Raw genomic sequence first — 11,381 nt, 5'->3', positions numbered from 1 at the left:
TCATACCCATTAAAATGACTATCCAGAAAAAGGAAAGAAAAGAAAAATTGGGTGTTAAACACAACTGATAAATTATTGAACACTACATCTGAAATTAGTGATGTAATATATGTTAGCTAATTAAATTTAAATTAAAAAAAAAGAAAAAAGAACAAAATAGCTAGTGTTAGTGAAGACATGGAGAAATTGGAAACCTTATGCACTGTTAGTGGAAATGTAAAATGGTGCAGCCACTATGGAAAAAAGTATGTTGGTTCCTCAATAAGTTAAAAATAGAATTACCATATGTTACAGTGATTCCACATCATGGTATGTATCCAAAACTTTTGAAAGAAAGATCTCAAAGAGATATTTGTACACCCATGTATATAACAACGTTATACCCAATAGCCCAAAGATGGAAGCTGTTTAAGTGCCCATTAATGAATGAAAGAATAAACAAAGGGTAGTATTTATATATAAATATATAGTCAGCCTTAAAAAGGAAGGAAATTCTGACACATGCTACAACATGGATCAACCTTGAGGACATAATGCTAAGTGAAATAGTCACAAAAATGCAAATGCTATATGCTTTCACTTATGTGGGGTACCTTGAGTAGTCAAATTCATAGAGACAGAAAATAGAAGGCTAGTTTTTAGGGGATAAAGAGAAGGGAAAATGAGAATTATTTAATGTGTGAAGAGTTTCAGTTTTGCAAGATGAAAAAGTGTTCTGGAGATTAATAAGACTATTGAATTTACACTCAAAAATGGTTAAGCAGGTAAATTTTGTACCATGTGTTCTACCATATTCTTTTTTAAAAAGCAAACATTAGTCTCACTAAAAGGAAAAAAAATGTTTATCATTACTGCATGTAATAGGAATAATAGCTAGCATTTACTGAGGTTTTATGCCTCAGGTATTATTACTTGCATGCTCTTGTAAAATTATTAAAAAAAAAAAGGCCAACAACAAAAGGTATCATTACTGTTTTCTTTTTATAGATGAAGAAACTGAAAATTAGAAATTAAATAGTCTAGTCACATCTGACACTCAGAATTATTGTATTAAAAAAGGGCTCCATCTGACAAAATCTAACTTCTCATTCTTGACAAAAACTCTCAGTTAACTAGGAATAGGAAGGAATTTTCTCAACTTTATAAAGTGTATCTACAAAAAATCGGTAGCTAACATCATACTTAAACATGCGAAACAGGGACTTCTAGGTGCTCAGTAGGTTAAGCAGCTGCCTTCACTTTAGATCATGATCCCAGGGCTCTGGGATCAAGACCCACATTGGGCTTCTTGCTCAGCAGGGAGCCTGCTTCTTCCTGTCCCTCTGCCTGCTGCTCCCCTTGCCTATGCTCTCTCTCCTCAAATAAATGAATAAAATCTTAAAAAAAAAAAAAAAAAAAGAAAGAAAGAAAGTGAGAAACATAAAGCTTCCTTACTAAGTTCAGGTACAACACAAGGATGTTCCCTCTCACCACTTCTTTTCAGTACCATAGAGGAATTCCTTATTAATGTAAGAAAAGAAAAAGAAAGGAAAAATACAGATTTAGAAGGAAGTAATAAAATTGTTTTGTTAGCAGATGACATGACCATCTACATAAAAATCTGAAAGACTCAACCAACCAAACAAAAATTCCTGGAACTAATAAAGGATTATAGCAAGGTTGCAGGGTACCAAAGTTAATGTAGAAAAGTTGATTGCTTTTCCATATACCATAAATGAACAAGAGGAATTTAATATTAAAAACATAGTACCATTTACATTTGCACCAAAAACAATGAATTACTTAGGTATGAATCTAACAAAATATGTACAAGATCTATTTAAAAAACTATAAACAAAAACTGTCAGCAAAATCAAAGAAGAACTAAATAAATGGAGAAATATTCCTTGTTCATGAATAGGAAGACTTGGTGTAAATATATCAGTTTTTCCCAACTGCATCTATAGATTTAATGTAATTGTGATCAAAATCCCAGAACTTATTTTATGCATATCAACATAAACCATATTTTTTAAAAGTTTTTATTTATTTATTTGAGAGAGAGCACTAGGGGAGGGAGGGGCAGAGGAAAAGGGGGAGGGGCACATGGACTCCCCACTGAGCACAGAGCCCAAGACAGGGATTGATCCCAGACACCTGAGATCATGACCTGAGCCAAAGTCAGATGCTTAACTGACAGAGTCATCCAGGCACCCCAAAGTATTTTAGGTAACAGTCCTTTCTCAGATGTGTTTTTTGCAAATATCCCTTCCCAGTGTGTGGCTTATCTTCTCATTCTCCTGACACTGTCTTTACAAAGCAAAAGTTTTTAATTTTAATGAAGTTCAGCTTATCAGTTATTACTTTCATGGGTCATGTCTTTGGTGTTGCATCTAAAAAGGACATCATCATACCCATCATTTTCCTGTGTCATCTTCTAGAAATTTTATAGTTTTGTACTTTAAATTCAGGTCTGTGATCCATTTTGAGCTAATTTTTGTGAAGAGTATAAGGTTTGTGTCTAGATTCCTTTTTTTTAAAAAAATATGGATGTCCAGTTGTTCTAGCACCATTTGTGGAAAAGACTATCTTTACTCCATTATATTGCCATTGTTCTTTTGTTAAAATTTGGTTGCTTTATTTCTGTGAGTATATTTCTTGGCTCTCTGTTCTGTTCCATTGATTTGTTGGCCTGTTCTTTCACCAATACCACACTGTTTTGATAACTGTAGCTTGATAATAGGACTTGAAGATGCATAAATCAGTCCTCCAACTTTGTTCTCCTTCAATATTGTGTTGGCTGTTTTGGGTTTTTTGCCTCTCCATATAAACTTCAGAATTACTTTGTTGATACCTATAAAACAACTTGCTGAGACTTTTTATTCTCATTGGCCAAAAGAGTCACAACCCTACCTAAATTCATGACAGGGACCTTAGACCCTATCTCTTGAAGGCAGAAGTGTCAAAGCATTTATGGTCGTGTTTTAAATCTATCACAGATTGAAAAGCCCCATTCCAGGTCAATATGTGATATTTATTTCTAGGGACATGTAAATTGTTGTTAATGAGGAAAGCAGGAAAGAATGGGTAATTGATACAGACTTCTATTCTAAAATAGCAACCTAAGAAAATGAAAGCATATATAACCCAAAAGGCATTCTCATTTGAAACACAAGTCAACCTAAGAATATTTTTAAAAGAGCCAATTCATATTAAACACAAAATGTTTATACATTTTTATTCTTAATGAGAAATGCACCTAAAACAGAGGAAAAGTCACAGCAGAGACCAGTGCTGAGACTGTTGCCATCTGAGTAACAAAAGGACAAAAAGATGATGGATGGCAGTATGTATATTAGCAAGTCCCAAGCACTGTTAATAGCCACTTGCCTGTTTTGAAGGGCAACACTGGATTTACAAGGAGGTAAAAGTCTTTACAAGGAGGAGAGCAAGTAGATGAGCTAGCAGAACCCCTCAGGAGTTTAGACCAGGCTTGGAGGGTTATAAATAGAGATGCCCTAAACCCCTCAAAAGACAGAAGTAAACCCATCAATAAAACTAACTATAAGGAGAAGAAACAGCCTGAAAATCCCAGGGGAAAAAAAAAAAGCTTAAAATAAATGAAAAAAACTCTAGGTTATTCTTCCATGTGAAAAAGACTATCTTATCAGTCATGGAAAAGAGAAATATACAGGGTATTGTTTTCATGGCCCACTGAGGGTATTTTCTTTAGTACATTAAAAAATGATTGTGAAGCCAAGTAAATAATGCAATTGAGAGCTGTTGAGTTTTCAACTACACAAGAAATAAAAAAAATACAAGAAATAGTAAAACAGAATTTAGAAGAGTTATAAGTAGTAATTGAACCCTCTTAAAAATGAGGATAATTTATAAAGCAAGGTTAGTTTTGTCAATGAGGATGATGAGAAAAATAATCATGGCTTACTAAGGTATTGTTACCTTCCAGATTATTTTATGATTATTTCCCTATTTTATGGGCTGTAACAACCATTCTAACATGAACTTGTTCTACAAAGAAACTAATTTGTTTTTAAGATCTACTCTATAATTGAACATAAGCATTTAGGAAAGAAAGAAAAGTAAATAAATACACAAAAAGATTTTATCAACTAGAGATTTTACTGAGTCACTTCAGTATTCTAATTTTAACAATACAGTATAGTTGTTTATAATAATGATTGCAAAGCTCTAAAAGATACTGAAGTGACATGTGAGTCATCAAAAGGGAAATGAGAAAGTTTGGCTGGTGGAAGACCATGGAAGACATCAAATACAAGCTTATGACATTTAAGCCTCCATTTGATGGGCAAAAGGGAGACATTGAAAGTATTTAAACAAAACAATGATATTACCAGAACAGCCCTGTAGGAAAATTAATCTGGTGTTCAAAGGCAGTTGGGTTTTAATAAATTAGGACTGGAGACCAGTTAGAAGGCCATTGCAATAATCCAGAGTGAAGGGAATAATTAAGTACCTTAACTAGGTTTTGGGTTCATGAAAGGGAGAGATGAGGGTTACATAAGGTCATGAAGGGATGTAGGGTCACCAGCTGTCCCGGTTTGCCTGAGACTGAGGAGTTTGCAGGAATGTTGGAGTTTCAGTGCTTAAATCAGCAAAGTCCTGGGCAAGCCAGGATGGTTTGTCAGTGTAGTTGAATGTCAGATATAAAGGAAGAAGAATCATCTTTTGGTTATAGAGAGACATACTGGGGGAACCATTTAAGAATTCTCTGATAGTAAGAACCTTAACTTAACCAAAATGCCCTCACTTATAGCCACTCCAAATAATCACAATACACCGTAAATATAGAACAAGGGATATGAACACTCTTGAAGAGAATAGATAACGTTATAGAAAACTTTGTTTATTTCACCTGCAGAGTAGGGTACAGCAAGGTGGAAGCCAAAAACCCGAATGAGATAAGTTACAAAAGAATAGAAAGCAAATGTTAAACATAGCCTAAAATGTAGTCACTGGGTTAATAAGTGAGGCAATGTTGGTTAAAGATAAAGGATAGTGAATGTGAAAGCTGAATATGAGTTCAGTTGCTGAGTCAAGAAGAGTAGAGCTGTTAAAGGGATAGGACATGAGGTTTAGGTAGAAATCCATGTGGGGCAGTCAATGTCCAAATCTTCATCAGTTTCACTCAAGTTTTGCCCTCACCCAGTTTCTCACTCTAACTGCGACCTAGCATCCATTCATTTCCTATGGAAACTACTTAAAAGATTAAATATACTTAAGATATATTTATATATTTATAAATATTACAGTCAGTGTATATTTATCTTATAATTTGCTTTTCTACCCTTTATTTGTTCCTTATACAAGCTAGCATCGATAAGCTCTCCCCTTCCCATCCCTCCCCCAAAAGCAACTATTACGGCAAAATTATATTTTAAAATATCCCTTATGTTACTTGTTCTTCTAGTTTCTCCTTCCTGTTGGCCATTCCACCTTTTGGTTAGGAAAGAATTCTCCATTCACTGCCTCAACAAGGGGTGACAAAGCAGAATAAAAGAAAAGGGTGGTTGAGGTGGAATACAACAACACTTTTTTTTAGTTTCAAATATTTAGGTGTCTGGGGAAAAGCGAAGAGGATAGATTTTGGAGAAGATGATGACGATGATGATGGAGATGGACAGAGAGATCTAGATCTAAAAATCTGTAAGCTTCCCAAATTCGAGGGTGTAAAGTTGAGAGAGGGAAGACTGCAGGAACTGAGGAGGGGGAGAGAGAAGTGGATGGAGTGACCTGAATAGACTACAGTGATAAAGGCAGTGTTACATTTGGACCCTTCCCAGCCTCCATCAATGGCACCACTCTTTCAGAGCATGACTAGCACCACCACCTACCTTTATTCTACCCAGAAATCTGGGAGAAATCCTTGGCTACTCTCCCCTTCTTCACGTCTTAGTTCTGTTGATTCTATTTTCTAAATATCTCCTGAATCACCTCCTCACCTTGCCCACGGCCACTACCCTCATCCATTCGGTACATGCCAGCCTGGGTGTTGCCCATATTAGAGCAACTTCCTAACTGGCTTTTCTGAATCTCATTAGTCTCCAAATCAATGCATTAGTTTTTTCCAATAGGCTTTACTGTTGATTGGCATATCAACCTTTTTTACTTCATGTTTCAATTTAGTTTACTCATCTATAAGTTGGGTTTAATAATAATATCTGACATCAGATTCTTTGGAAGATTCAATGAGTTAATACTTGTTAAGTATGCTCACATGTACCTTGTTACCAGTAACACATAGTGACTGTGACGTATCATCGTTGTTGTTATTGTATAATTAATACAATTATAACATCTAAATATATTCCTAATACTCACCCGCAAAGGCCAAAGTTTGGAATCAGCTTAGGAAGAGAGTTTGGCTGAATATAATTAAAAGTAAGCAACTTAAACCAAAGAGGACTCTCCAAGAGTTCAAGGCCAAGAGTACCATTAGCCTCACAGGCTTCCAGAATGAGGACCTGGAAAGCTTTATGATACAAAGGAGCTGCATGCTTTTCTCTTCTTTTCTTCCCTTTTATCCAGAGCCCACATCAGCTCTTGTCCATGCTTCTCACTCTATCATTCTTTCTCTTAAGATTTTCTCTGCTGGGGTGCCTGGGTCGCTCAGTGGGTTAAGCCACTGCCATCCGCTCAGGTCATGATCTCGGAGTCCTGGGATCGAGTCCCGCATCGGGCTCTCTGCTCAGCAGGGAGCCTGCTTCCCTCTCTCTCTCTGCCTGCCTCTCTGTCTACTTGTGATCTCTCTCTGTCAAATAAATAAATAAAATCTTTTAAAAAAAAAAATTTCTCTGCTGATTTTCCATGCTTATGAAAGTACATTACTGTCCCAAGATTCTTTGTGTTCATGTGTTCTCAATTCAAGCCCCAACAGAAACAGTTTTCAAAAATTCTGTGAGCCTAGAAATGATTGGTTATCTTGAGGCAGCTAAGAGTGTTAGGTCTGTAAGAAGAGCAGACAGCCTGACTAATTTGTCTGTTAATTTTGACTCCATACTATGTTTCCAACCATGTCTTCTACCACTTCCCTACGAAAGGAATACCACAGCCACATCAGATGACTCATTTCCAACAACTGCTATCATCTGTCATGTTTTCTCTCTTTTTTTATTTTTCTTTTCTTTTTCTCAAGAGTGAGGGGGGGGTTGGGGGAGAGGCAGAGCAGAAGGAGAGAGAGAGAGAGAATCTCAAGCAGGCTCCACACTCAGTGCAGAGCCCAACACAGGACTTCATCTCAGGACCCTGAGATCATAACCTGAGCCAAAATCAAGAGCCAGACACTTAACTGACTGAGCTACCCAGGCGCTCCTCATCTGTCATATTTCTATACCCTGCCACATTCCTTGTTCCTTCTGACTGAATGCCGCTTATCAAACCTCACCTAACCAACTTCTGCTTATCCTTCCAAGTCAACCCAAACACCACCACAGAGATGATTATTTACTTCCCAGGTACTACAAATGATTTTGCATATTCTGTATATTTTCCAGTTACAGCTCCTAACAGATTATATAAAATTATATATTATATGTTTTCTCTGAACTTCTTCAGGGCAGGGATTCTTATTTTTAACTCATCTTTATATCTCCAGCATCTAGACAATTTGTTGATTGAACACATAAATGAAAATTAATTGTAAGCTTTTATTATAAAACTATATTCATCGAATCTATTCAGGAGAATCAATCAGAGCTCATGAAAAGTCTAAGTAAACATTTTTAAAGTAATGTTTTTAAAAATATATTCTCCCGCATACACAGTAATGAAACTAAAGCTAATAATTTATTAAAGAATAAGTATTTTGATAGATCTGTTTTAATTGATAGAGTCATTAAATGTAAACATATTTTTTCATATAAATAGACATTGCCAAATGGTTTTAGCATTATGTGGAAACAGTTTATTTCATGTAAAATAATCATTTTCCTGACTTAAATTCACCATATGTTTTATTGCATGAATAATATATTTTTTTCAGAGTTGATGTAAGAGTAACTAGCTTGTGCCTGAATAAGTCTGAATTTGGAATACACATAAGTCCATGTTAATAATTATACTCTGCCTATCTCAATCTGTGTTGAAGTTAAATACACAGGCTTTTTTTTAAATTAACTGATGCTTTTAAAATTATTTCTATTGAAAATAAGTCTCTTCTTAATATTATTGCATTTCAGTCTTCAGAACTGCCTGCCCATTTTTCTTTCTTATTTTCCTTTTCTTCCTCATCTTATTCCATGTCTTTTGAATAATAACTAAAGTCTAGCAACACCCTGTGTTTGATTCTTCTGTTCTAAAGACCTAAATCATTTTTTATTCTTTCCTTTGCACCTTATACTCTGAAATATGGTGATACTTTGCATGTTCCAAAAATAATCTGTTTGCCTTCCGACCTATGGTGACTGTACTTTCCCACTTTACTAGTTGAGACTTAACCTTGTCACTTGCTTTATAATGAATATTAGCAGATGACCCTGAATGGTTTGTCTGGCTTCTTGTGCCTGGTGATACAACACAAGAAGAGCTCACCCCAGGTAGATGCTACTCCTTCTAATTGGACCCTAGATGAAAGACACATTGAGCCAACTTGGATTTAATGCACAGCCTGGAGCTGAACTCAACTGACCTTGCCACCTAAATCCGATCTGCACAGATGAACCTATCCTAAATCAGATCTCCCAGTTGACCTGCAGACCTTAGAGCATGACAATAAATTCCCATTGTCAGTCACTGCATTTTGAGGTGATTTGTTACATAGCATTATTGTGGCAAGAGCTGGCTGATATAAAATTATCCCTAACATTAGCACAATATCTGATTCTAAAACATGAGGAAAAAATATCTAATTTACGGAAATCAAGCATGTCTCACATGATAAGACTTACATATGTAATTCAGAGCTAAAAAAGCTAATTGCAGTCATCATTGAGCACCTAATATGTGGTAGACACTATTTATATGCATCATTTCTAATCCATCATTTTATAGGTCAGAAAATTGAATCAGAAAATTTAGCTAAAGTTCTCAAGATCGTGACATTATTTAGTGGCAGAACCAAAATTCAAACCTAGGTCTGTACCTTCTCCTGCCTCATTGCACATTATCATTTATGATGTCAGTTAGTGATAGTTACCATACCATCACTCCCAGAATTAACGTTATATTTTAGTTGTAGTTTCTGTTTATGATCAATATTTGGTGGGTACCAAATTGTTTAGACTTCCCTCATAAGAAAATGAAAATATTTAAACATTCCAATTCCATACATAGCATAATTTGATATTTTTAATTTAGAATTTCCATTTATCTTGGAAGTTATCAGAGCAGATTTGGAAGATGGTTTTTGATTTGCAGTTTTACAAAGGTACCGATGTTTGAAATAAAGTAAACATCATTCTGGGCCTTTCTCATAACATGTCCACTGATGGACAATTGTGTTGGTGCACAAAACGACTCAGATTTGAAAAAGACCAAATAACCGTTATTTTACCATTATAAAGAAAAAAATATGTTTGAAAATATGACATAAAATGCTCCGAACAACAACTTAGTGAAATTATAGTTGAAAGATACCAATTTGAAGTAATTTACTCTTTGATTTTTAGTCCTTTTCACCATCCAAACAAAAACTTCTGTTTTGGATGTTTTGTTTTGTTTTGATTTGTTTTGTTTTGTTCTGTTTTCATTCAGGGATGTTTTATAAATATCCTGGCTTTCCAAATACAGAGACTATCTGGAAAACAAAAAATGGTAACTTTCCTAACTCAGACAACAGGCTGCTAACTGTCCTGATAGGCCACAGAGTACTTATGTACCAAAATATCAAATATATAATCAGTCCAAGCAACAGTATGAAGGAAGACGTCACAAGAATAGCATACACCGTGTGGTCTTGCTTCATCCTTGATGTTCCAAAAGGTAGAACATCCTAAAAATGCCAATAAAACTATATTCTGCTATGGGGCGTCTGGGTGGCTCAGTGGGTTAAAGCCTCTGCCTTCAGCTCAGGTCATGATCCTGGGTCCTGGGATGGAGCCCTGCATTGGGCTCTCTGCTCAGCGGGGAGACTGCTTCCTCCTCTTTCTCTGCCTGCCTTTCTGCCTACTTGTGATCTCTGTCTGTCAAATAAATAAATAAAATCTTAAAAAAATATATTCTGCTAGATTTGTTGACACACGGCATGTCCAAACCTTTGATACTTAAGGTGTCAAAGTTTAGATATTTAAGATGTCAAAAGTTGAAATTTAAAAGAAGGATAAGAATCAAAGTTAGCAATGGAGTCATGAAGTGTGCTTGATGTTGAAAGTTATGCAAATTTGCCAAGGCCTAGCCGGATCCCAGGGTATCTGAATGAAAAATGAGTGTTGTAATTCATCAGGTAATTATTAGCCACTGTAAACAAACTGTAATAACACTGTAATAAACCCCAAATGTTCAATATCTTAACTCTGTAAGAGTTTATTTCTTCATGACAGTTCCATGAGTGATCCTGGGGGTGTCTGAGGCTCTAGCAACTTTTGTCTTGTCTCCACATACCTCCAAACCTCAGAGTCTGAATCCAGAGTCCTCAGAAAGAGAGAGAACATGGAGTAAACACATGCCTTTCTTACCACTTGGACCTAAAGTGACATAATCATTTCCACTCACCTTCTATTGTGGGAAATAGATTACAAAGGAGGATGGGAAATGCAGTCCACAGCTAAGGAGCCATACCCAGGGACAGATTTACAAAAATCAACAAAAATTTGGTGGGCTATTTGCTGTATTTCTTCAGTAAATACTTACTGAATTTCACTGTGTGTGTTTTTTGCTCTAAAAACCACAATGGAGTTATGAATATGATTTTCTTCCTTCAGACAGCTTCCTTCATACCTACAGACTAAGTAGGAAAATAAAACAGGTTAATGGTATATGCTTATGAGTTTTTATAGAACCACTTTCCATTTACTCAGAGGACTGTTTTGGTTTAGGAATGCTCAAAACTTTGTTTTTCTTTTAACCATATTTTACATTAGCAATAATCGTGCCTCAGATAAACCTCATTGGCTACGATACTGCCACTGCACAAAGCTTAACCATATTTTTTATTTATTTATTTATTTTAATTTTTTATTTTTTATAAACATATATTTTTATCCCCAGGGGTACAGGTCTGTGAATCACCAGGTTTACACACTTCCCAGCACTCACCAAATCAAATACCCTCCCCAAAGTCCATAATCCCACCCCCTTCTCCCAAACCCCCTCCCCCCGGCAACCCTCAGTTTGTTTTGTGAGATTAAGAGTCACTTATGGTTTCTCTCCCTCCCAATCCCATCTTGTTTCATTTATTCTTCTTCTACCCACTTAAGCCTCCATGTTGC

General features: G+C 35.8%; 1 non-coding gene across 1 annotated transcript; it reads right to left on the bottom strand.

The window, feature by feature from the left end:
* Positions 1–10,956: 10,956 nt before the first annotated feature.
* On the bottom strand, positions 10,957–11,090 carry LOC123393449. Its single transcript, XR_006608229.1, has one exon. It is a non-coding gene; the product is annotated as a U4 spliceosomal RNA (small nuclear RNA).
* Positions 11,091–11,381: the final 291 nt, after the last annotated feature.

The sequence above is a fragment of the Mustela putorius genome, unplaced genomic scaffold, assembly GCF_011764305.1.
Source record: "Mustela putorius furo isolate JIRA1106 unplaced genomic scaffold, ASM1176430v1.1 tig00000854_pilon_pilon_pilon, whole genome shotgun sequence".
Lineage (NCBI taxonomy): Eukaryota > Metazoa > Chordata > Mammalia > Carnivora > Mustelidae > Mustela > Mustela putorius.
The sequence above is the reverse complement of the archived record's forward strand: the minus strand, read 5'-3'. Positions and strand labels throughout refer to the sequence as shown.